This window comes from Helianthus annuus, chromosome 17 (assembly GCF_002127325.2).
Source record: "Helianthus annuus cultivar XRQ/B chromosome 17, HanXRQr2.0-SUNRISE, whole genome shotgun sequence".
In the NCBI taxonomy this organism is placed as follows: domain Eukaryota; kingdom Viridiplantae; phylum Streptophyta; class Magnoliopsida; order Asterales; family Asteraceae; genus Helianthus; species Helianthus annuus.
The window spans coordinates 156,116,038-156,139,064 of record NC_035449.2 but is presented as its reverse complement, the minus strand read 5'-3'; the positions used below and the strand labels follow the sequence as shown (position 1 = coordinate 156,139,064).

At 33.0% G+C, this 23,027-nt stretch overlaps 1 long non-coding RNA gene across 6 annotated transcripts; it reads left to right on the top strand.

Moving 5' to 3' along the window:
* The first annotated feature begins 9,518 nt into the window (after positions 1 to 9,518).
* On the top strand, positions 9,519 to 13,161 carry LOC110922165. Of its 6 annotated transcripts, none has more exons than XR_004885610.1 (4): positions 9,519 to 9,560; positions 10,818 to 10,919; positions 11,276 to 11,332; positions 12,875 to 13,161. It is a non-coding gene; the product is annotated as an uncharacterized LOC110922165 (long non-coding RNA). The 6 variants fall into 6 exon arrangements; XR_002582933.2 differs by having other exon boundaries at positions 10,818 to 10,924; XR_004885612.1 differs by lacking the exon at positions 9,519 to 9,560 and adding an exon at positions 9,967 to 9,987.
* The last annotated feature ends 9,866 nt before the right edge of the window (positions 13,162 to 23,027 follow it).

Genomic DNA, 23,027 nt, shown 5'->3' with positions numbered 1-23,027 from the left:
GAGGGGGTGTTACATTGATAACAATTTGAATCCTCTTGATTTTGTTAAAACTCTTTGTGCAGGCATATTCTTGACAAGGACAGAGACAGAGCAAGTTTAAAAGAATGAAAAATCTGTGAAGATTGGATCCTCAAGTTCTGAATTAGTGTGCTCTAAATGTGACAACTTTAAAGCTGACAATGACAAACTCTTGAAGGATGCGGAAAGTTTGACATTGGAAATCAAAAAGTTGAAAGATGTGAAGAAATCTGATGATAAACATATTTTTGTTTTGCAGGGAAATTGTGAGAAGCTGAAATCTGAAAATGTTAAACTGTTAAGTGATTTGAACAGTTTGACATTAGAAAACAAAGATTTGAAAGAGAAAGAAAAAGATTTTGAAAGCAAAAGGAAATCTTCAGAAAATGAAGATTTCTAGATAAAGCTTGAAAACAAAAATTTGAAAGCAAATGAAACAAAATTTCAAGAAGAGATAAAAGATTTGGAAAATGAAAAGTCTGTTCTTGAAAACATTAAGATTGAAAATGAAAAGGCAATCAGGTCTCATCTTGAAAGAATATCTCAGCTTGAAAATGAAGCTGAGAATTCAAGAAACAAGATTGATGAGCTTGAAAAGAAATTGAAAGGTTTTGTGACCTCGTCAGAATTTCTGAACCATCCTTGTCCAAAACCGATCAATTCTGTTCCAATAAGTGACAATGTCACAAATTTTGACAAAGTCAAAATTGAAGATTGCGATGAGAAATCTGATGATGAAAATGAAAAAAATTGTTCAAAAAGAAAATAAAAGCTCATCAGATCAATCATCCAATCGCAATAAAAAATCACAAAAATTGAAAAATCAAAACTCAAAAATAGTTTGTAATGAGTGGTGCAGGTTTGACCACAGTGCTTCAAAGCCAAATCCAGCTTTTAGGAGGAGTGATGATTACCACAGAGCCAAACAATGCTATGATCTAAGTATTTGGTGTGAAAGTGGTGAATGGTACGATAACAGAGTGTGTTACACTTGTGGTGTGAAAGGACACATTGCTGTTAACTGCCAGAGTTGGAGTTATGAGACGAGAAAATGCTATAACTGCCAAATCAAAGGACACATTGCCAGAGATTGCTCAATGAGATCAAAGGGAAGATCGAGGGCTGAATCTCAGAAAATGGCAAAGAAATCAGTCAATGTCAAAGAACAGAAAGTAACACTTTCTCAAGGGTAGAAAGACAGACTAAGGAAGAAGAGGAAGAAGGCGAGAGAGTATCTGGAAAGGATTTTGTCCTCGGATACAACAAGAAAAGCAGATAAAAGTTCTGATAAATCGTCTTGCTTTCCAAAGAACGACAAATCAAGCAAAATGAATTCATCAGATACAAATCTGAGGACAGAAGAGAAAGGGATTTTGAAGAAAGAGAAAGTGGTTAATCAAAAGATTAACAAAACAAAGAAAGTGAAATTTTCACTTCCTGGTGATGAATTTGTTTCACCGGAAACAAAGGAACCAGTTGTTGGCAATGATCTTGACTCGTCAAAGTCAAAGGAGCCACGCTTAGGCGATGAATCCGGTTCAAAGTCAAGAGTCATGTGTTGAGGTAAAAGTTGAGAATTCTGGTTTAACAATGGATGATGCAAATTTTCCACCATTGTTGAACAAGAATTCAAAATCACCCAAGGACTGTCAGGCTTGGGTGAATCTGTTCAAATGAAAAACCTGACTTGCCGGAGCTCCCAAGTTGGTAATCGCGGAGCATGAATCGGCATCATTCTTGAAAATGTTTTTTTTTTAAATTGAAATTAAGAAGTGTGAATTGCCGGAACTCCCAGGATGGTAAGTGTGGAGTAGGAATCGGCATCTTGAGAATTCAACCAACAGGTGGTAATTGGTTGAAAAGCATGTTTAAAGTGTTTGGTTGTTGATTTTACTAGTGGTTAATCAAGGTCATTAAGTTGAACTTGATTTAACTATCTTTATAAAGAGGAAAGAAACAATGTGATGATCTTACCCCATTTCCTATGAATGGTAAAATCAACAAAACTAATTTTCCGGAAAAACCATTTTGATTAAAACAAACTTAAGTGTTTTGAAATCTTAATGGGAAAATAGTTTGTTTTGAGGGGGAGTTCTGATTGTTTATTCCAAGAGGATGGAGAATTGAGGCGATTTGATATCAGTTGTCATGTTCTTGTACAGTTTGTTTTAAATTTTCTTTAAATGTGTTTGAATTTTAGGGGGAGTAAAAATTTTAAAAATTTCAGAAAATCCAAAAACACTAGAAAATTTGAAAAAGACAAAAACATGATAAAATGAAAAATGAGTTTTTGTTGCATAAAAGAGGAAATGATAGTACATCAGTGGACTATCACAACACGCTAAAGCTATGGAATGTTTAAATGTGATAAACAATCTCACTGTGGATGTGCCAGTAGGTTTTTGCACATTTAGTAGATTGTGATGAGATATAAATCTAAATTTCAAACTTGCTTATCTCGTGGGGAACATTTCTTGGATATATGGGTAACCCCCGAAATCTTGTTTGAAAGGTCCCTCTTTCTGAGATACTAGGTCTTTATGCTTAGTGATATCTGGGGTATTATCATGGGACTTCTGATTTTGCGGAAGCAATAGCCTAGTCCACGTATAATACTTTGCAAATTGCTTGAAATATAGCGCCGCCCTCAGCAAAAATGATTAAACAATAAAATTGATAATAATTGTTGTTGAAGAAAAGATCCTCTAAAGGGGACACACCAAAAGTCGAAGTCGTCATCTTTCTACTGAAAAGAAGTTCTTACCTGAGCTCTCACGGCCCTCGCAATTTTAACCCCTTACAGATATCATCTAGGTATACTCACCTATAAGACTGAATATTGGGATCTGGATACGGGAGTATATTCAAGTGGTGGGACACGCGAATAAGTTTAAGTTCTTAAAACATTAAACTCGTATCTCGAAACATTTGAACTTTGTGTGAAAATTTTAGTGGATCAGTATACTGACAATCTAGGTGAATCGCTTAGAACTTAAAATGATTAAAAGCTTAACGGTGCTAGTGATATGTTTCAAAAACTCATATGATCCTCTTTCATAAACTCACAAAAATAGTGTTTGTACATATTTCATTTCTGCATTTAGATTCTGTTCTTGGTTTTATGTTTCATTTTTTGAAAAATCCAAAAGATTTTCGACAACTGATGATGAAGAGCTGACTTTCAAAATTCAAAAGCTAAACATGACGAACTGATGGTTTGGATAATTGATTTGAAATGTTTAATATGATTCTTTAATTTGAATCAGATTTTAGAATGTTTCAAATTCGATAGGATTCTCAAATGTGAAAATTTGTTTATCTTATGAATGGATGAGATGTGTGTAGGTGAAAGAAAGGTTTCTGATCCTGTTGCTACGGAAAGCCATGATGCAATTCAGAACCTGTGGAAAGCTTAATCAGAAAAGAAGCCAGGAATTAATCTCAAGGTGATAGCTAATTCTAGACAGCGATCCCAGCATGATGAAAGGGGGAGTCTGACGAGGTTAGAGCCAAAGAGAAGACCCTGGTACATGCTGAGAAAGAAAGAAGACTGATCAAGATTGAAGAGTCGTCTTGTTGAAGACTCTCACTAAAGATTCCGTCAACATTCAAGGGGGAGTCTGTTGGTGCAGTTGCCTGTCGACTTCATCTTCGTTCGAGTCTTAGGATAGAACTGATAGATCAGTGCACGTAAAAAGAGAAAGTGGAAATTAGTGGTGATTCCGCTTGAAATGACATCAGGTCATGTTCAAGTGAAATCATAATGTTTCTGATTCAGCTCGAGTATACATATCAGATTTCGCTTGAAACAATGATGGTGATTCTGCTTGAGACGTGTTCAAGCGAAATCACATTGCCTATATATAGGGCTGTTCAAGCGAGATTAGTAGAATAGTCTTGTTTCCGACGGCGAAGCTCCGTCGAAGTGTCTCCGTGTCTGTAATTGCTTTCTGATCAATACAAGAGACAGTTAATAGTGATTCTAGTGTTATTCAAGCTAAACAAAGACTGAATCAATGAATTCCACCTCTGATTCAGTCTAAGACCTCTTCTGATCGACTCATTAAGGTCGTTTCACGATCCTACACAACATGAATAGTGCATTTCAACAATAAATGTTTCAACAAGTATACGTTCAGTGGAAGCATTTGTGATTATTTTAAACACTCGAAACCAAATTGTTTATAAAGCATAGCATAACATTAATTGTTCATCAAGTAACATGCCCCATGACACTACTCGCTCCTCAAATTGTAAGTTTCAATTCCTTGATATATCTAACGACGTGGAAGCATGCAGAAAAGTGTGTGAACATTAAGTTGGTGAGTTCACAGTTTTGTTTAACGTAAATCTTGTAAGTGTTTAGTTTAAAGACATGCCAAGAATAATAAACTCGATACCAAATGACTGTTATATTTGTTGTGCCCCCATCAATGTCTATCAGCATTGATACAAATGTTTAAGGTCCTTAGTTCACGCCCGGCTCTCAGCACGGTGTGAGGTTTGTCAAACCTAATAGCGTTATGAACTAATACCCTGTTGCCTTCCAGGAAACTAGCTCGGTAGTAAGTAGGGACTTTCGTGATAGAGTTTGAGTTTATTAACCAACAACGAATTTAAACTACTACATTTAAAAAGTATTCCTCCCAGGAATAATGGTTTGTCACCCCGGGACGCATGCTTGTGAAAGAGTAGTGAATTCACCTTAGTTTGCTCGGTATGTGTTACGTACTTCTACGCGTTAATTAAGTGTTAGGCCCGTTACACGCGATCTAAGGTTCAATATCTTGTAAGTGAGTATACGAGTAGGGTTTTGCAATACCCTAGTGTCCAAACAATCTAGTGTTTAGCATAATCAAGTTAACAAGTTAACATACAGTACAATAAAACGCAGTAGGTTCTCTAGTTTGTGACAGCAGTTGGAGACACGTGTTATAATTTTAAGAAACACAGACACCACACAGTATTCATAAGTTGGATAATTATAATTTTCTTAACCTCGGATATGTTGTATTACTAGCAAATGCGGATCATAAACCTAAACAACCATTCTACACACACATAACTTCGGACAAGCATGACCCCTTGGAAATACAGACCATATATAAACATTATCTACAGAACCTCGGACACTTGAGTCCTTTATATATATGTAACATCCATGTATACCCGGCCCCCCTCTATATTTATGAAACCGGACTCACATAGAACACCACAAATGTTTGTACCATATGAGTAAGTGGAGTCCCTAAGTAAACTCGGACCCCCCCCCCTAGATCCCCTCATAAATTCAGAAACATCTCCCCATTTTTTGTGAAACCCGGACCCCATTAACCCACACAAACCCGGCCCACTAACATTTTAACTCGGCCCAACATTTTCAATAACTCGAAAACAGTTCATTATGGAAACTCGAAATTTCCATGTTCACGTTAAAAACCCGGAACTATTATTATTATACTCGGATCACATGTAAAGCAAATTTTAGAATCTATATATATATATAAATGAGATGGATTTGGGCTATGTGTCCTTTGTCTTTGGCCATCTAGGCTGATGTGGCAATTTGGTTTAGGAGGGAAATCCCAATTTGCTTTGTACAATCACGATTCCAAGGAAAAAAGGCGGGATCCGAATTGAGTTGGGTCGGGTTTTTCGAATTCGGGTCATAGTATATATTTCCTTTTTTTCTCATTCTTCTTGCACACACTTTACAAACCCTAAAAACTAAGTTGCATCCTCTCTCCTATCACCACCACCAAGATCCTCAATTCTAAACCATAGCCAAATCTCTGCAACATCATCTTCTTCACACAAATCAATCCTATTAACCAATCAAAGGTATGTTTCTATGTTTTTGATTTTATTGTTTCTGATTTCTTTGTTTTACGATTGTAATCTACACAATCGATCCTAAATCTACTTTATTTATGTTATTCAATTCTATAGAAACTTGATTTTATAAAGATTGTGTTGAATGCTATTAACTTCTTCTTTGTCCTAAACTTTGTAGATCTGATCATAAAAATTGAAGGTATGTTGTTTTAATTTGTTGTTTATCTATTGTATATCTTTAATCTAGCGATTGAACATTTATCTTTCTGTTTTTTTTGCAAACAAAATCAAGATCAGAGGTTTTATTATCATCATCTACATATATCAAAGTTACTGATTTTTGTTGATTTTGTTTTTCATGTGGAACCCTAAATCTTGGATAAAATCGGACTCCGATCATTCGTGAAACAACAGAGGTTAGTTAAATGTTATAGTTGTTTTCTTTTTTTTTTTTTTAAGTTTGTGTAGGTTTGATTTTATCCTTTCTGTTCGGTATTTCTTTTTTTTTTTCGTTGTTTGTTGGTTGTTTGTTGATGATGATTTTGCATTATCCGATTCCAATCATATGAAATGATATTTTGTTGATGTTTTGATTTTGTTCTCATGTTACTCATATTTTTATTTACAGTCTTTTAGTTTGTTGTTGATGATGATATGTTTTGATTGTGTCCGATGTTTTTTGATTGTGTTGATGAAGATTTACAGTGGTCTGATATTTTTTTCATCCGGTATAATGTTTTTGTCTTCGGAATATTGATTTTGGTTCTAAAAAATAAATATTTTTTTATTTTTTTAAACCGTTTCTTTTTATTTTTGAATTTGGAAGTTTCTCAATTGATTAAATTATCTTTTAAAGCTTATTGATTGTTGATTTAGGAATATTGATTGTTTTTCTATAAATACTTTACCGTTTTATTTTTTTAAAAACCTTCATATATATTTTTCAGATATGCATCCCTTGCACAACAGTCCTTCATTTTTAAAGCTTATTGATGAAGATGAACCGATATTTTTGGTACGTTTATGTGTATTCTAATTACTAATCATATTTTAAGTAACTGATATTTATCTTTTTTTTATTTCGTTTTAAACTTATAGCAAATAAATGGTGATTTATATTTAGTATGATAATTTATGGCATTGGATGTTAGTGATATAATTTTTAGAATTCAAATTTTAAATTTTAAATTTTGAGGTTTCTAATTTAAATTTTAAATTTAAAATTTTGAGCAATTTTAAATTTCGTTAGTGATTTATTTTTAGTATGATAATTTTGCGGAATTAAGGTTTCTGTTTCTATAAATAAATGGTGTTACGTTTTTTGAAACCTCAATTTAAAATTTTAAGGTTTCTATTTATATTTCCGGAATTTAAATTTTAAATTTAAAATTTTGATCAATTTTAAATTTCGTTAGTGAATTATTTTTAGTATGATTATTTTCCGGAATTAGGGTTTCTATTTCCGGAATTCAAATTTTAAATTTATATTTTTGAGCAATTTTAAATTTTGTTAATGATTTTTTTTGAAACCTCAAATTTAAATTTTAGTGATTTATTTTTAGTATGATAATTTTTCCGGAATTAAGGTTTCTATTTAAATTTTAAATTTAAAAGTTTTCCATTAATGTGTTTCATTTTAAATTTCGAATCTGTAAATTGAATTTAAATTTGAAAGGTTAGATTTTCCTAATAAGTTTGCTTGATTTACGGGATTGGATATTAGTGATTTGATTTTCAGATTTTAAATTTTAAATTTTGAAGTCAATCATTATTTTAAATTTAAATTTTGAAGTAAACCATTATCGTGTTTGATTTTAAATTTTGTATGCTTTGAAATCTTGATGTTTTTTTATGAGATGCTTTAACTATATTATTTGTAATATTAGGGATGCTTCGAGTCTTTGACTATTGTTTTTGTACTCGAGTTGCATATCTCACAAACTTTTTATGTTTTGTAATTTTAGGTGAAGAGCTTCTTTCAGACTCCTTCCCCTACAAGGAACTATTGAATGGGTTCCTATGAGAAGTTGAAGAAAATGTATATCTTGCACTGTTTTGTGAGTTATAATTTTTTGTATTTTAGTTATAATTTTTGTATTTAATTAGTTTTTAATTCTTTAAAGATGTCTTTAATTTCTTTTTAAATCTGTTTTTGTTTCTATAAATAGATTAGTGTTGTTAAAGATGATTTTTGTATTCGAAATTATGATTCGGTTTCTGTAAATAGACTTTGTTTCTATAAATAGATTACCGTTATATTTTTTAAAACAATGGTTACTTCCTTTGCAGTTATGGATAATGAAAACAATGCTCCTTCGTTATTAAAGTCGATTGAGGACTATGATCCTATATTCTAATTACTAATCATATTTTAAGTAAACTGATATTTATCTTTTTTTATTTTGTTTTAAACTTATAGGAAATAAATGGTGATTTATATTTAGTATGATAATTTATGGCATTGGATGTTAGTGATATAATTTTTAGAATTCAAATTTTAAATTTTAAGTTTTGAGGTTTCTAATTTAAATTTTAAATTTAAAATTTTGAGCAATTTTAAATTTCGTTAGTGATTTATTTTTAGTATGATAATTTTGCGGAATTAAGGTTTCTGTTTCTATAAATAAATGGTGTTACGTTTTTTGAAACCTTAAATTTAAAATTTTAAGGTTTCTATTTATATTTCCGGAATTTAAATTTTAAATTTTATAAATTTTGATCAATTTTAAATTTCGTTAGTGAATTATTTTTAGTATGATTATTTTCCGGAATTAGGGTTTCTAGTTCTGGAATTCAAATTTTAAATTTATATTTTTGAGCAATTTTAAATTTTGTTAATGATTTTTTTTGAAACCTCAAATTTAAATTTTAGTGATTTATTTTTAGTATGATAATTTTTCCGGAATTAAGGTTTCTATTTAAATTTTAAATTTAAAAGTTTTCCATTAATGTGTTTCATTTTAAATTTCGAATCTGTAAATTGAATTTAAATTTAAAAGGTTAGATTTTCCTAATAAGTTTGCTTGATTTACGGGATTGGATATTAGTGATTTGATTTTCAGATTTTAAATTTTAAATTTTGAAGTCAATTTTTATTTTAAATTTAAATTTTGAAGTAAACCATTATTGTGTTTGATTTTAAATTTTGTATGCTTTGAAATCTTGATGTTTTTTTATGAGATGCTTTGACTATATTATTTGTAATATTAGGGATGCTTCGAGTCTTTGACTATTGTTTTTGTACTCGAGTTGCATATCTCACAAACTTTTTGTGTTTTGTAATTTTAGGTGAAGAGCTTCTTTCAGACTCCTTCCCCTACAAGGAACTATTGAATGAGTTCCTATGAGAAGTTGAAGAAAAGGTATATCTTGCACTGTTTTGTGAGTTATAATTTTTTGTATTTTAGTTATAATTTTTGTATTTAATTAGTTTTTAATTCTTTAAAGATGTCTTTAATTTCTTTTTAAATCTGTTTTTGTTTCTATAAATAGATTAGTGTTGTTAAAGATGATTTTTGTATTCGAAATTATGATTCGGTTTCTGTAAATAGACTTTGTTTTTATAAATAGATTACCGTTATATTTTTTTTTAAACAATGGTTACTTCCTTTGCAGTTATGGATAATGAAAACAACGCTCCTTCGTTATTAAAGTCGGTTGAGGACTATGATCCTATATTTTTCGAATTGTTCGTCGACCAAAAACAGGTTAGTTCAGTTTTGTTGGTGTTGTTTGTTTTTTGATATGTATAGTCTTTCTTTTTTATTTTTGTCTTTAGGTGTTAATTTGAAATTTTATGTGATTATCTCTTGAAGTTCTTATGGTTTGTTTTGTGAGTTATAATTTTTTGTATTTAGTTATGATTTTTGTACTTAGTTAATTGTTAACTCTTTAAAGATGTCTTTAATTTCTTTTTAAAGTTGTTTTTATTTCTATAAATAGATTAGTGTTGTTAAAGATGATTTTTGTATTCGAAATTATGATTCGGTTTATGTAAATAGACTTTGTTTCTATAAATAGATTACCGTTATATTTTTTTTTTAAACAGTGGTTACTTCCATTGCAGTTATGGATCATGAAAACAACGCTCCTTCGTTGTTAAAGTTGATTGGGGACCATGATCCTATATTTTTGGTATGTTTCTTAAGTTTTCAGTTTTGTGCACACAATAAGCTATTGCAACTTATATGTTTTTTTTTGTTTCGATTGATAGGAAATACCATATGATTTTGCAACCTTATTGTGGGGAGAACAACTTTCATATGTCAATGTCTTAAAATTATTGATGATCATTTATCGTGAATCATTGAGTTATAATTTTTGTATTTAGTTAGTTGTTAATTCTTTAAAGATGCCTTTGATTTCAATTTTAAAGTTGTTTTTGTTTCTATAATCAGATTACTGTTGTTAAAGATTATTTTTGTATTCGGAATTGTGATTCGGTTTCTGTAAATAGACTTTGTTTCTATAAATATATTACCATTATATATTTTTTAAAACAATGGTTACTTCCTTTGCAGTTATGGATCCTAAAAACAACTCTCATTTGTTGTTAAAGTTGATTGGGGAATATGATCCTATATTTTTGGTATGTTTCCTTAGTGATTTGATTTTTAAATTTTAAATTTTGAAATCAATCATTATTTTAAATTTAAATTTGAAAGTTTTCCATTAATGTGTTTGATTTTAAATTTCGAATCTGTAAATTGAATTTTAATTTGAAAGGTTAGACTTTCCTAATAAGTTTGCTTGATTTACGGGATTGGATATTAGTGATTTGATTTTCAGATTTTAAATTTTAAATTTTGAAGTCAATCATTATTTTAAATTTAAATTTTGAAGTAAACCATTATTGTGTTTGATTTTAAATTTTGAATGCTTTGAAATCCTGATGTTTTTTTTATGAGATGCTTTGACTATATTATTTGTAATTTTAGGGATGTGCTTTTATTTTGATTCATTAGGTGTTTATTTTGGATGGTCCGGAGTTTTTGGCTGCAACTATGTTGGACAGAGATATGCTTGCTATTGCTGTAAATTGGTACCATGTCGGTTGGTTTTGCTTGGTAAGGTTAGACTTTCCTAATAAGTTTGCTTCATTTACGGGATTAGATATTAGTGATTTGATTTTCAGATTTTAAATTTTAAATTTTGAAGTTAATCCATATTCTAAATTTAAATTTTGAAATAAACCATTATTGTGTTTGATTTTAAATTTTCAATTTCGAAGTCAATTATTATGTTAAATTTAAATTTGAAAGTTTGCCATTAATGTGTTTGATTTTAAATTTCGAATCTGTAAATTGAATTTAAATTTGAAAAGTTAGTCTTTCCTAATAAGTTTGCTTGATTTACGGGATAGGATATTAGTATACTTTGTTTATTGGGTTTTAACTAATAGTTTGATTGATTCGGTTGTTAGATTTGTGACGATGCGTCGGACAAACAACATTGGGAAAATATACAGCCTTGAGCCTTGGTAAGTTAACACATTAGTTAAGGTTATGATGTTTTTTCATGGCACCGACACATTATTGAGTAGTAGCGCATTAGGTTAGTGATATTAAAATTTGTGCCTTGAGAAATTTTGTATATTGATTGATGTTTGAAATTGATTGTGAGGTCTTTGATTATGCATTATATTGCTGATTGATGTATGAGATTTTGTTGATTGGCATAAGGTATTAGATAAGGTGTGTTTGAAGTTGTGAAGATGAATAAGTGAGACATGTGTAGCAGATATTAGTGAGTGCACAACACAGTAGTTAGGGTTTTGAATTATTGCTACAGGTTAGTGATGTTAGAGATTGTGTTATGAGAAATGTGTAGATTGAATTATGTCTGTGTTTGATTGTGACACCTTAGATTGTGCATGAAATTGCTGGTTATATGAGATTTTGTTGATTGTAGACAAATAAGTTTCAACAGAACTTATTAGATTTGAAAGTTTGCCATTAATGTGTTTGATTTTAAATTTCGAAACTGTAAATTGAATTTAAATTTGAAAGGTTAGACTTTCCTAATAAGTTTGCTTGATTTACGGGGTTGGATATTAGTGATTTGATTTTCAGATTTTAAATTTTGAAGTCAATCATTATTTTAAATTTAAATTTTGAAGTAATGGCAATCTGAGTCTGATTTTTTCGTGATTAATATCCGCTTGAGTAACCCAATCTGAGTCTGATTTTTTTCGTTAACGATTCTGGTAAACTTTCCCGATTTGGGTTTTCTGCAAGGCTAATCATCTAAATTAATTTGTTATTTTTATGGTTTACCATTGCATAAGTTCGTATAATTTGTTGACAAACTTTTGTTTTGTGGGATAGTAGTCATAAATTGAGTAATATTCAAGGTTTATGTGTTTTTATTTTGATTCATTAAATAATATGTGTTTGAGTAATATTTAAGGTTTATGTATATATGAGATTTTGTTGATTGGCATAAGGTGTTAGATAAGATGTGTTTGAAGTTGTGAAGATGAATAAGTGAGACATGTGTAGCAGATATTAGTGAGTGCACAACACATTAGTTAGGGTTTTGAATTATTGCTACAGGTTAGTGATGTTAGAGATTGTGTTTTGAGAAATGTGTAGATTGAATTATGTTTGTGTTTGATTGTGGCACCTTTGATTGTGCATGAAATTGCTGGTTATATGAGATTTTGTTGATTGTAGACAAATAAGTTTGAACAATTAGATTCACATTTAAGTATAAAAAATGAGAGGTTCTTATAATCTGAATTATATTCTGAACGAAAAACTGAAAGGAAAAGGAAAAAAAGAATAATTTAACACAGAGAAAAGAGGATAGAGAGAGAGTTGCCACATTTTTAAAACCAAAAATATAAGGTAACCATGCTTCTAAAATCTACTATACTTTTTAATAATATTTTGTGGAAAATGGACTATATTGGGTAGGTAGTCAAACATGGTTTTTAGGGTCAAAACGACTGTGTTGGGTTGACTCGGGACACTTTTATGAAAAACTTGATGTTTCTGACCTTAATAAACCATTTTTGTAGATGACCAATGTATATCTCTATTTGAGGAATTCTCCAAAGATCCAGAGCCGATTGTTTCATAGAGCTGTGAAGTTGCGTTAAACATACTGGATTTTGAACGATCCGACAAACCATTCGAGGTACTTGGAAGATTAAGTCTCTTATCTGGGTGGTTGTTACAGGTTTAGGAAGTTAAATGATTTTGGATGTACTCTGCGATGTCGATGATGCAGAGATGTTGGTGAAGCTCAGGTTAACAACTTCATGTGTATATTTTAATGAATAAAGTTTTTGTTGTTTATATTTTCTAATTTAAACTATTAACTTCTAAATTTAATTAAATGAGTTTGTTTTGCAGGTTCGAACAACTTCATGTGTATATTTTATTATAAAAAATAAAAGTTTTTTTTTTGTTTCATGGGTCGTTCAGAGAGACAAGTTTCTGCCTCCGGTTCTTGCCCGAAGTTTCTGACCTTACTCGCAACCCATTGACTACAACTTTCAATTCAAAACAATTATAAAAAAATTACGTTTGAAAACATGTATTTTTATTTTATTTAATGACATAACTCGATTAATATAAAGTAAATTTTTCTACCCGCGAAGTTCGCGGGTGATAACCTAGTTTATATATATATAGAGAAACGGGATCAGGAGAAAACGCCTAAAAGTGTGAGAATGGTGAGAACGCATCCTGGCCCAACACGTGTCACGCGACATAGATAAGGGCGGAGGGGCTTTTTTGTCATTCTATCTTCCGCTTTTCCAATTCCGATTTTCATAATATTGATTTATTTTTGGGGTTTAAGATTTTTGGCCTTAACCAAATTCAATAATTATATGGCGTTTTAATGTTTTCATTGTATTAACATTTTGGCGTTTATGGCGTTTTTTCAAATCTCTCTTAATGGCGTTTTTCAAGGCGTTTTAGACAATATGGCCCATCGTTCTATTATTTTTATATACATCTTGGCGTTTGTGGTATCTTGGCGTTTTACAATTCTAAAATTATATTACAACCACAGGGAAAAAATAGAGGCGAAAAAAATAAATTAAAAATAATAATCGGATCTCTCTTCACAATCTTCATTGTCATCAGTCTCTCTCTCTTCTTTAATACTACAAGAACTGTCACCAAATATATGGCGTTTTATGTAAAAACTTAACAAACCCATCGGTTTGATTTTTTTGCCTACTCGTCTGTTGAATTGGCTTTTTGTGGATGTTTGGGGACATAGATGTATGACGTGTGGGTGGGTTTTTTCGCTTTGTTCTTCAACTTGATCTTCATCTTTATAATCATCCCACTCTTCAGTGTCATTGATCTCTTCTCCTCATCCAATCTTACTGAGACGTATCATTTTATAAGGATGTATTTTTGGCGCGTAGGTTAGGCGGTGCATTATTACAATAAAGTATTCGTCGTTTCAGTTACTGTTTTGTAATTATTGTTTTTGATGAGCTTTTATCTTTGAAGTCTGTAACACGTCCCATCTTTCAAGTCTGGCGTTTTAGATTATAATATAATAAATTTTCCGTCTCTTCAGTTTTACTGTTTCTAGTTACATTTCCAAGTTTGGTTTTTATTTTTTTAATTTTTTTTTTTATTTTTTGGGTTTTTTATAATACTTGTCCAAAGTAATTTTATTATGGTTCGTGTTGGCGTTTTGACAAGCATTTGGCAATGTGACGTTTTTATTACATATGGCGTTGTTATTATATAACAATCAACTGAAAAAGAAAATTAAATATATATATATATACATAAACAATTAATCTTCCAAATCTTCACTGTCACCGGTCTCTTTCTTCTTTTGAAGCATCTTCACTGGCTGTTTCGACTTTTGTATGATTTTTTTTTATTTTTGTTTTTTGAATTAGTTTTTTTTGTCGCCGTGTGGAAGCACAAAGTCTGAAATCAGCCTCTTTTTCTTGAATATTTGTCCATCTCATGCAGCAAAATGTTATTGAGTTTACACCCTTCATCCAACAATCTTTGAATTTCCAATGAACGATGTTTCATTTTTTAACTTTTTGGCTTTTTAATGAGAAAAAGAACGCCACTAAATAATAAAAGCACATTAAAACTCTAAATTTTGATCATGCTAAATCAATAATGTTTTGTTGTATGGTGATGGACAAAATTGTTAATCCTCAATTAAGAAAGATGTCTGACAATGTTGTCCATCCCATAAAGCTAAACTTTATTGACAACAAACCTCAATAATGTTTTTGTATATTCTGGCATTATAAATTGGATGGAAGTTGAGGATAAAGTCAATAAGATTTTACTCAATGAAATGGACAATATCCTCACTTAAGGATTTTGTCTATTACATTGAGCAAAACCTTACCGACAACCAAACTGAATTCCAAATAAAAGTTTTGGTTTAGAGGATATTTGATGTTTGGGTTTTTTGGCATTTCAAAGACAAATGGTATATATTAAATATGACGTTTGGGTTTTTGTGTGTTTTAATGGAAGGTCTGAGATGTTATATATATACGATGTTTTTTGGCGGTTTTTTTAGGCGGGATTTTATTATAATTAATTTTGGCGTTTTATATCTAATGGCGTTTTTTAGATTAAGATGGCATTTTATTTCATGAGATGACGTTTTGTGTAGAGAAGTTAAAAGACTTTTTTACCCTTAATGAAGCACCCCACGGCAATAAAAGTTATGTTATTTACGAAAATGCCACCGCGTCATCTAGTCCATAGATTGTTTTAGTCTGACGATCCATAAACGTTCTCTCCGTTCTCACACTTTCACCGTTTTCTCTAAATCCTGATATATACATATATTTGTCCGGAATTTAATGTGTAAGCCCACAAGAAAACTCGGGAAAATATCTTTCTTTTTATAAATTCGGATAATAATAACAAAACTCGAACCATGTGATACTTGTTTAAAAGCTCGGAATACCCTTAACATAGCCGGACCATTCTACTATGCTTAATAAAGTCGGACTACACTATTTACACATAAACTCTGATATCCTGGCAAACCCGGATTCATCCTTGTTTCGTTCACAAATTCGAAAACATTATATTATGTAAACAAATCTAGACCTCATTCATTATACAAATAAATTCGGAACTGACAAATCCGGACGACTTCGTGACTCCACAAAGTCAGACCATGGTTATTCCCAGCCTACCAACGCACATTAGCACAGAAAACACAGTTTCTCCAATGTAACAGTTACGATTTTTACAATCAAACCCTAATCAACAATGATCAGCAATGTATCAAATCAAAACAACGAATTGGCAGTTCTATCTGATGTGCGTGTATTGTAATATATTTTAGGTGTATATTTTAAGCCCTTTTACACTTTTTAGCCAAGTTTTAAATTTATAAAACACGATATTTACTAACACTAAACACGCATATGGGCAAGTGCACCCATCGTGGGCGTAGTATAGTGTTGGTAAGATACCGAGGTCGTACAAGGACACAAGAGCTTTTAGTACCGGTTTATCCTCAACGTCTAATCAAATCAAAAGGTTAGAAAAAGGTTTTAAACTAGAAAAATAAAAGTAACTAAAATGTTGAAAAATAAAATAAAAATAAAAACAGATAGACAAGATGAATCACTTGGATCCGAATCGTGTGTAGTGTAACCTTTGATTATTTCCGCACTTTTGCACTTTTTAAGAGATTATCTTAGTTATTGTAGTAGGCCCCTCTTTTTAAGGTGACGTTACCCTCAACCCAGTAGTTTGAGTCAGCAAGGATACAATCCTAAAGGGTCGGATTATTGAAAGATAATTAATTAAGTTATTAATGCATAATGTTGTAGGCCCCTCTTATGAAGGTGACGTTACCCTCGGCTAAGTAGTCTGAGTAAGCAGGGATACAGTCCTAAGTAGCCGGGTTAAAGTTTTAATAGTAGTTTAACTTATGAGGGGATCAAAGAGTTTGGGCCCCCGCCATCCAATACCGGTGGGTATTGAAGGAGGTCCTACTAAATTTGATCCAGGTCCTTTGCATGATCTTACCAAACCGTTCCCTTGACCCCCGACCAGGTAGCCAACATATCTCTATATAGACCATGGAGATATGAATGGTGAAAATCTTTTATTTTATATAGACAGTAAAATAATGCCAAGACACCACGGACAAATGATAAGGAAGAATCACCTTCAACATAAGAAACTAGTTATTAAAGTCATTAATACAAAACCAAATAAAAAGTGCGAAAAGATTAAAAATAAAAATTATTACACTAAACACTTGTCTTCACCAAGTGATTAAGAGACTTAGGCAAACATGGCCTTTGATTGTCAAGAACTCTTACGATCAATCTTGGATCCCGAGATGACTCACACACTCTATGATGGACAATGGATGATGGTGGTGGATGATGGTGTTGTGATGGTGGTGGGTGGTGGGTGAAGTGTGAGAGAGGTGGTGTGCCAAGGGATGCCTTTGAAGTGAACCAAGCACCCCTATTTATAGCCTGCACTAAAGCCTGGACACGGCCCCGTGTTCGCTGGACACGGCCCCGTGTCCACCCTTTTTCTCTTTCTTCATTAATTACAATTTGTCTTTAGTAGCTCCACACACCCCCGTGTCCACTGGGCACGGCCCCGTGTGCAGAAGCGTATCTAACTATCAGATTTGGCAAGATTCTGTGTATCTTTGCGTTGACCACGGCCCCGTGTCCGCTGGGCACGGCCCCGTGGTGGGCGTAGAAGCTTCTACAGGTTTGTCTTTTGTGCCAAGGCTGACCATGCCCGCGTGTTCGCTGGGCACGCCCCGTGTTGAGCTGGACACGCCCCGTGTTGAGCTGGGCACAGCCCCACGCTCAGCTTTCTTCTTGTTTTTGCTTTGGGAGATGCTGTCGAGGAGTCGGGCATGCCACGTTTCTTCCTTTTCTTTGTATTTATGTTGGTTTTGGCTGTATATTTGTTCCTTTTGTTCGTTTAAGCTCATTTGATCCTGTAAATTCAAAATGAAGACAAAAACACACTTTTTCCAACATTAGTACTAAAAAGGGTTAGTTTTATGCCTTATTTGATGTAATTTATATGTTGCATTTTACACACACCCCACACTTGAATCTTCGCTTGTCCTCAAGCAAAACTCTTTATTATGTGGCTTGCACACCTAAATGGAATGGGTAGAAGAGAAGTTTTGGGCTTATCTTGAGTGTCGGGAATCCAAGATCTTTATTGGATTTTATTTTTATATTATTTACAATCCTATTCGTTATGATTTATTTATAACGTTTCATAAGATAAATTACTTATATGGGCATAACATGCCTTTTTAAAATTCCATTTATATACAAGTTCACATACCTCACGGGGGATCTCTCAACACTCGGGCGAAGATGTATTTTCGTGAAACACTCGAGAGCGGCATGGAACTTACTCCTACCATATGCTTGCCAAGCAATCAATCGTCCTCCTTTTTAACTATATACCTTTGTAAATATCAAGAGAACTTTTGGGTGAAGGGTTAGGCTTGGGTTAAAGGTAGGTGGTTGGGTTAGTGGTTAGTAAAAAGGGCTAAAAGCGTAAAAAGCGTCGGTTGTCGTGAATCCTCTTTTTTTTTGACATTTATTCAAACTAAGCATATTCAAACAAGATTTTTTTGAGGAACTTGTTTGGTTATTGCAAAATTCTCTCTCTCTTTTTTTTTGTTTCTCTTTTTTTTTTTTGATAAGGAATGTCACATGAAAAACCGTGCTTTTTACTAAAATAAAGGGTTTAAAATGAAAAAAGGGTTTTGGTGGGTAAAAGGGTGTTTATTTTGTGGGTTAAGAAATGAAAAGGTTTAGGCTCAAAGGGGTTAACTAGGGGGATTTTGGGAAGGTGGTAAAAAAAGAAAAGAAAAATAATGGTGTTGAAAGAAAAAAGGTTAGTCCTAATGCCTCCATCATTTACTTACTTGAGTTTAAGTTGGTAAGGACCGAGAATGTATCGTCATGGCAAGTTCTAGAGTCGTAAGAAACCAAGCGGCTATTCACACAAGAAACGAAAAATGAGCATTTAGTTTAAAGATATGTATTTGTATGCTCAATAAAGGCTCAAAACTCACTTTTATGGGAATGGGTTTTTATGTGATCATCATCATCATCATCATACTCAGTAAATCCCACCAATAGCAAAGCAAAGGTAGGGTCTAAGGAGGGTAAGATGTAGACAGCCTTACCTCTACCCCGTAGGAATAGAGAGGCTGCTTCCAAAGAGACCCCCGACTCGATAGTTTTGCATCAAGCTTTGGACATAAGGCACATAACACTTTTTAGAGAGGCTATTCACCAATAGTTTTATGTGATCAAGTATATATAATCAAATTTTAACTAGGTTTGTCATGTCGTTTCATAATTTTCTTATGTTGGTTCTTTTTATCATGACGCTATCGGTTGTAAATTTGTAAAAATATAACCTTTTTAGAACTTGTAATTCCCAAATTAAACTAAGACAAGTAAAAAAAGAAAAGTTTTTGAAAAAAAAAATTTGGGTGATTAGCGGTTCCAATAGAGTTTTGTGTAAGGCTTGTAATTAGGACTTGCAAAATTCAAGGTTTTAGCACCCCCCCCCCCAAACTTAAATTACACATTGTCCTCAATGTGTCCCAAAAATAAGTTTTTAGGTTGATTAAAATGTGTAAAAGTGGGTTAAAAACAAGATTTTATGTTACTGGGTAGCTGAACACGGGGTGGTGTGGGTTGAGCACGAGCCCGTGTCCAGACTGCCAGTACCAAAAGTAAACAGAAGGCTGGGCACGGGGGCGTGTTCAGTGAGCACGGCCCCATGTCCAGTTACCTGAACTGGGAATTTTCTTTAGATTTTCGGGCACGGGGGCGTGTTGGGTTGAGCACGGCCCCGTGCTGAACTTGCTGTAATGAAGAAAAATTGTTGAGAGGCTCTGTTTTTGTGCATGGGGTGTTGGTTCAAGCTTCCCTTAATATCTTTCACCATCCCGAGTGTGTTTTTATTCCTGAAAATTAAAACTAAACTAGAAAGCATAAAAAATTATTCTAAACTAAACTAAGGGTAGTTCCGCGGAATGCCTCCGTGGTGCGCTGTTGGATCGTCGTGTGACCCTAACGAGTCAACCAGAAGAGTTTTAAATCAAAATCAAAGGCAGAATCAGTGATTCTGACGTAATACAGCTTGATTTTCCATAATTATCTTCTTATTAATGATTTCAAAGCTTTTACAGATCGTTTGACAAACTGGCAGCACCTCGGCTCTGAAATCAAGACCGTTACAAATGAATCAGCAGGTTGGGTATTTATAGGGTTGTAATTTCGTACGAAATATGCAATGCTAATTTCGTGCGAAATTACACTTGTTAATTTCGTGCGAAATAGCATAAGCTTATTTCGTGCGAAAATACCCTTAAACATACAAAACCTGTTTTCCAACCTGCTGAACACTAGTTTATCCTATCTAGACTCAAGACTCTATAAACACGAAGTTAACAGACATTAGTGCACTAACAGACTCCCCCTTGGATGTTGACAAAGTCTTCAAGATCAAGTCTTTGGCTGTCTTCAGTCTTGGTCAGTCTTGCCTTTATTTTCAAATTGATTTGACACTGTAAGCATCCTTCAATCTCTATCTTCAAACTCCCCTTTGAATGTTGATCCAAAATTTTGACTCCCCCTTTCGAATACTCCCCCTCTCGATAAGCCGAGACTTGAATTCTGGCTCAAACTTTACATAAACTTTGCCATGGGGATTTCACTTTACAGCTTTCACACTTTCAAACCTGTAACCTGCTTCTCAAGAATATGACATTACAATCTATTCACATTTAAACTTCTTTTGATGGTCATCAGTTTTAGAAATCCACTTAAGTCTCCAGGTCCAAGTTAATGACCCTGGGAACTCAATTTGTCTACCAAGTCCAATTTAATGACCTTGGTTGACCTGAGACAAAACAAACTGACTTTCGTTTAAACTTTTTCAAACATTTTCTGAAAATTACAAGTTTCAAATGAATGAACTTGTTTTGACTTTTCAACTTTCAGGTTTTATCATGATTAGCTCCAAACTCATCTTCCAGCTAGAATCTTCCTTCATCTGCTTCAAACTACGAATCTGAAGATCAGCTTTCCACTTTGGTTTGTCGGAAAATAAAGCAGAAATGAAAAATCTTTTTGGATTTTTAATAAAGATTCTAAACTAGAAAGCTATAAAATCTTTTTGAGTTTTGGAATTTTAACAGAAATGAAATGCAGTAAATAAAAACTATTTACAAACATATTTTTGGTGAGCGTGTCAGGGAATCATATCAGTTATCGACAAGTTACTAGCACCGTTAAGCTTGATAACATACTAAGAATTAAACAATTCGCTTAGATTGTCGATATACTGGTCCAATTTAAATTCTCACACAAATTTCAATCTGTTCAGGATACGAATTTAGTATTTTAGAGACTTAGCTCATACGTGTGTACCATCTCAGAATATACTCCCGTATCCAAACAACTATATTCAGTCTTACAGGTGAGTGCACACTAATGATATCTGTAATGGGGTGAATGCGAAACCATGAGAGCTCAGGTCAGAACTTCCGTTCGTGAAGAGAGATGATGGTTCGACTTTAGGTGGGTCCCCTTTGGGGATCTTTTATTTCAACAGCACATGATTAGCATTTTGCAATGTTTCATCATTTTTTATGCTGAGGGTGAGCTTTAAAATTAAAGCTAATGCAAAGAATTATACGAGAACTAGGCTATTGCTTCCGCAAAATCAGAAGTCCTGATATAATACCCCAGATATCATCACGTACAAAGACCTAGTATGTCAGAAATAGCGTTTTCCAAACAAGATTTCAGGGGTTACCTATATATCCGAGAGATGTTCCCCACAAAATAAGCAAGTGATGATTTTAGGTTTATATCCCGAACAAACCTACTAAGTGTGTAAAAACCTATTGGCATATCATTAGCGAGACTGCTTAATGCTTTAAACTTTACATTTCTTTAGCGTACTGTAACTGTCTAACTGATGTACTATCATTTTCCCTTTTTACACAAGCTCTTTTTCAGTTTTCTATTGTTTTTGGATTTTAACATATTTCATGTTTTTGGATTTTTAAATTTTTTACTGTTTTTATATTTTCTGGAAATAACCTACCTACTCCTCCTAAATACCAAAACAAGTAAAAAATCGACAAACCATTGCAGATTGCTTTTCAACATCATCTACAGTGGCACCTTCATCAACGCCAATAATCTCATCCGATTCCGATAAAAGCTTCATACCGTTTTGTTTTAACAGATATTTAAACCGAGTTTTATCAAACGCTTTGGTATGTAAATCAGCTTTTTGATTGTCATTGTGGATTTTCTCAATTCGTATCAAGTTCTTCTCGAAACAATCACGAATGAAGTGATGACGAATTTCGATGTGTTTAGTTTTTGCGTGATGAACAAGATTTTTAGTGATGTTTATTGCTGCCTCATTATCAACAAATGTAGGGGTGTTAAGAAATTGCAAACCATAGTCGCGCATCTGTTGCTGGATCCACAAGATCTGAGAGCAGCAACTGCTAGCAGATACATACTCGGCTTCACATGTGGACAAAGCTACAGAGGTCTGCTTCTTACATTGCCAGGTGACCAATCGTGGTCCGAAAAACTGACATCCCGCTGTTGTTGATTTAGCGTTAACTTTGCAGCATCCGAAATCGGAATCGGAATACCCTTCGAGCATGAAATCGCCTTCTTTTGGATACCACAACCCCAGTGATGGAGTTCCTTTCAGGTAGCGTAATATTCGTTTCACAATCACCAAATGCGAAGCTCTTGGGTTAGATTGAAATCTTGCTGCGAGGCAGGTAGGATACATGATATCGGGTCTTGAAGCAGTCAAATACATCAGCGATCCAATCATGGAATGATACAACGTTTCATCTACCTTTTCTCCGGTGAGATCAGGGTTTATCCCATGGTTCGTCGCTAACGGGGTGGAAGCTGGAGTAGATCCTGACATCCCAAATTTCTCTAGGATATCATGAACATACTTCGTCTGATGTATGAATATTCCCTCAGGCAGTTGATCAACTTGAAGTCCCAAGAAGAATTTCATCTCACCCATCGATGACATTTCAAATTTTTGCTTCATAACTTTTTCAAACTCTTTGCACAAATCTTCATTTGTTGACCCAAATATGATATCATCTACGTATATCTGAACTAT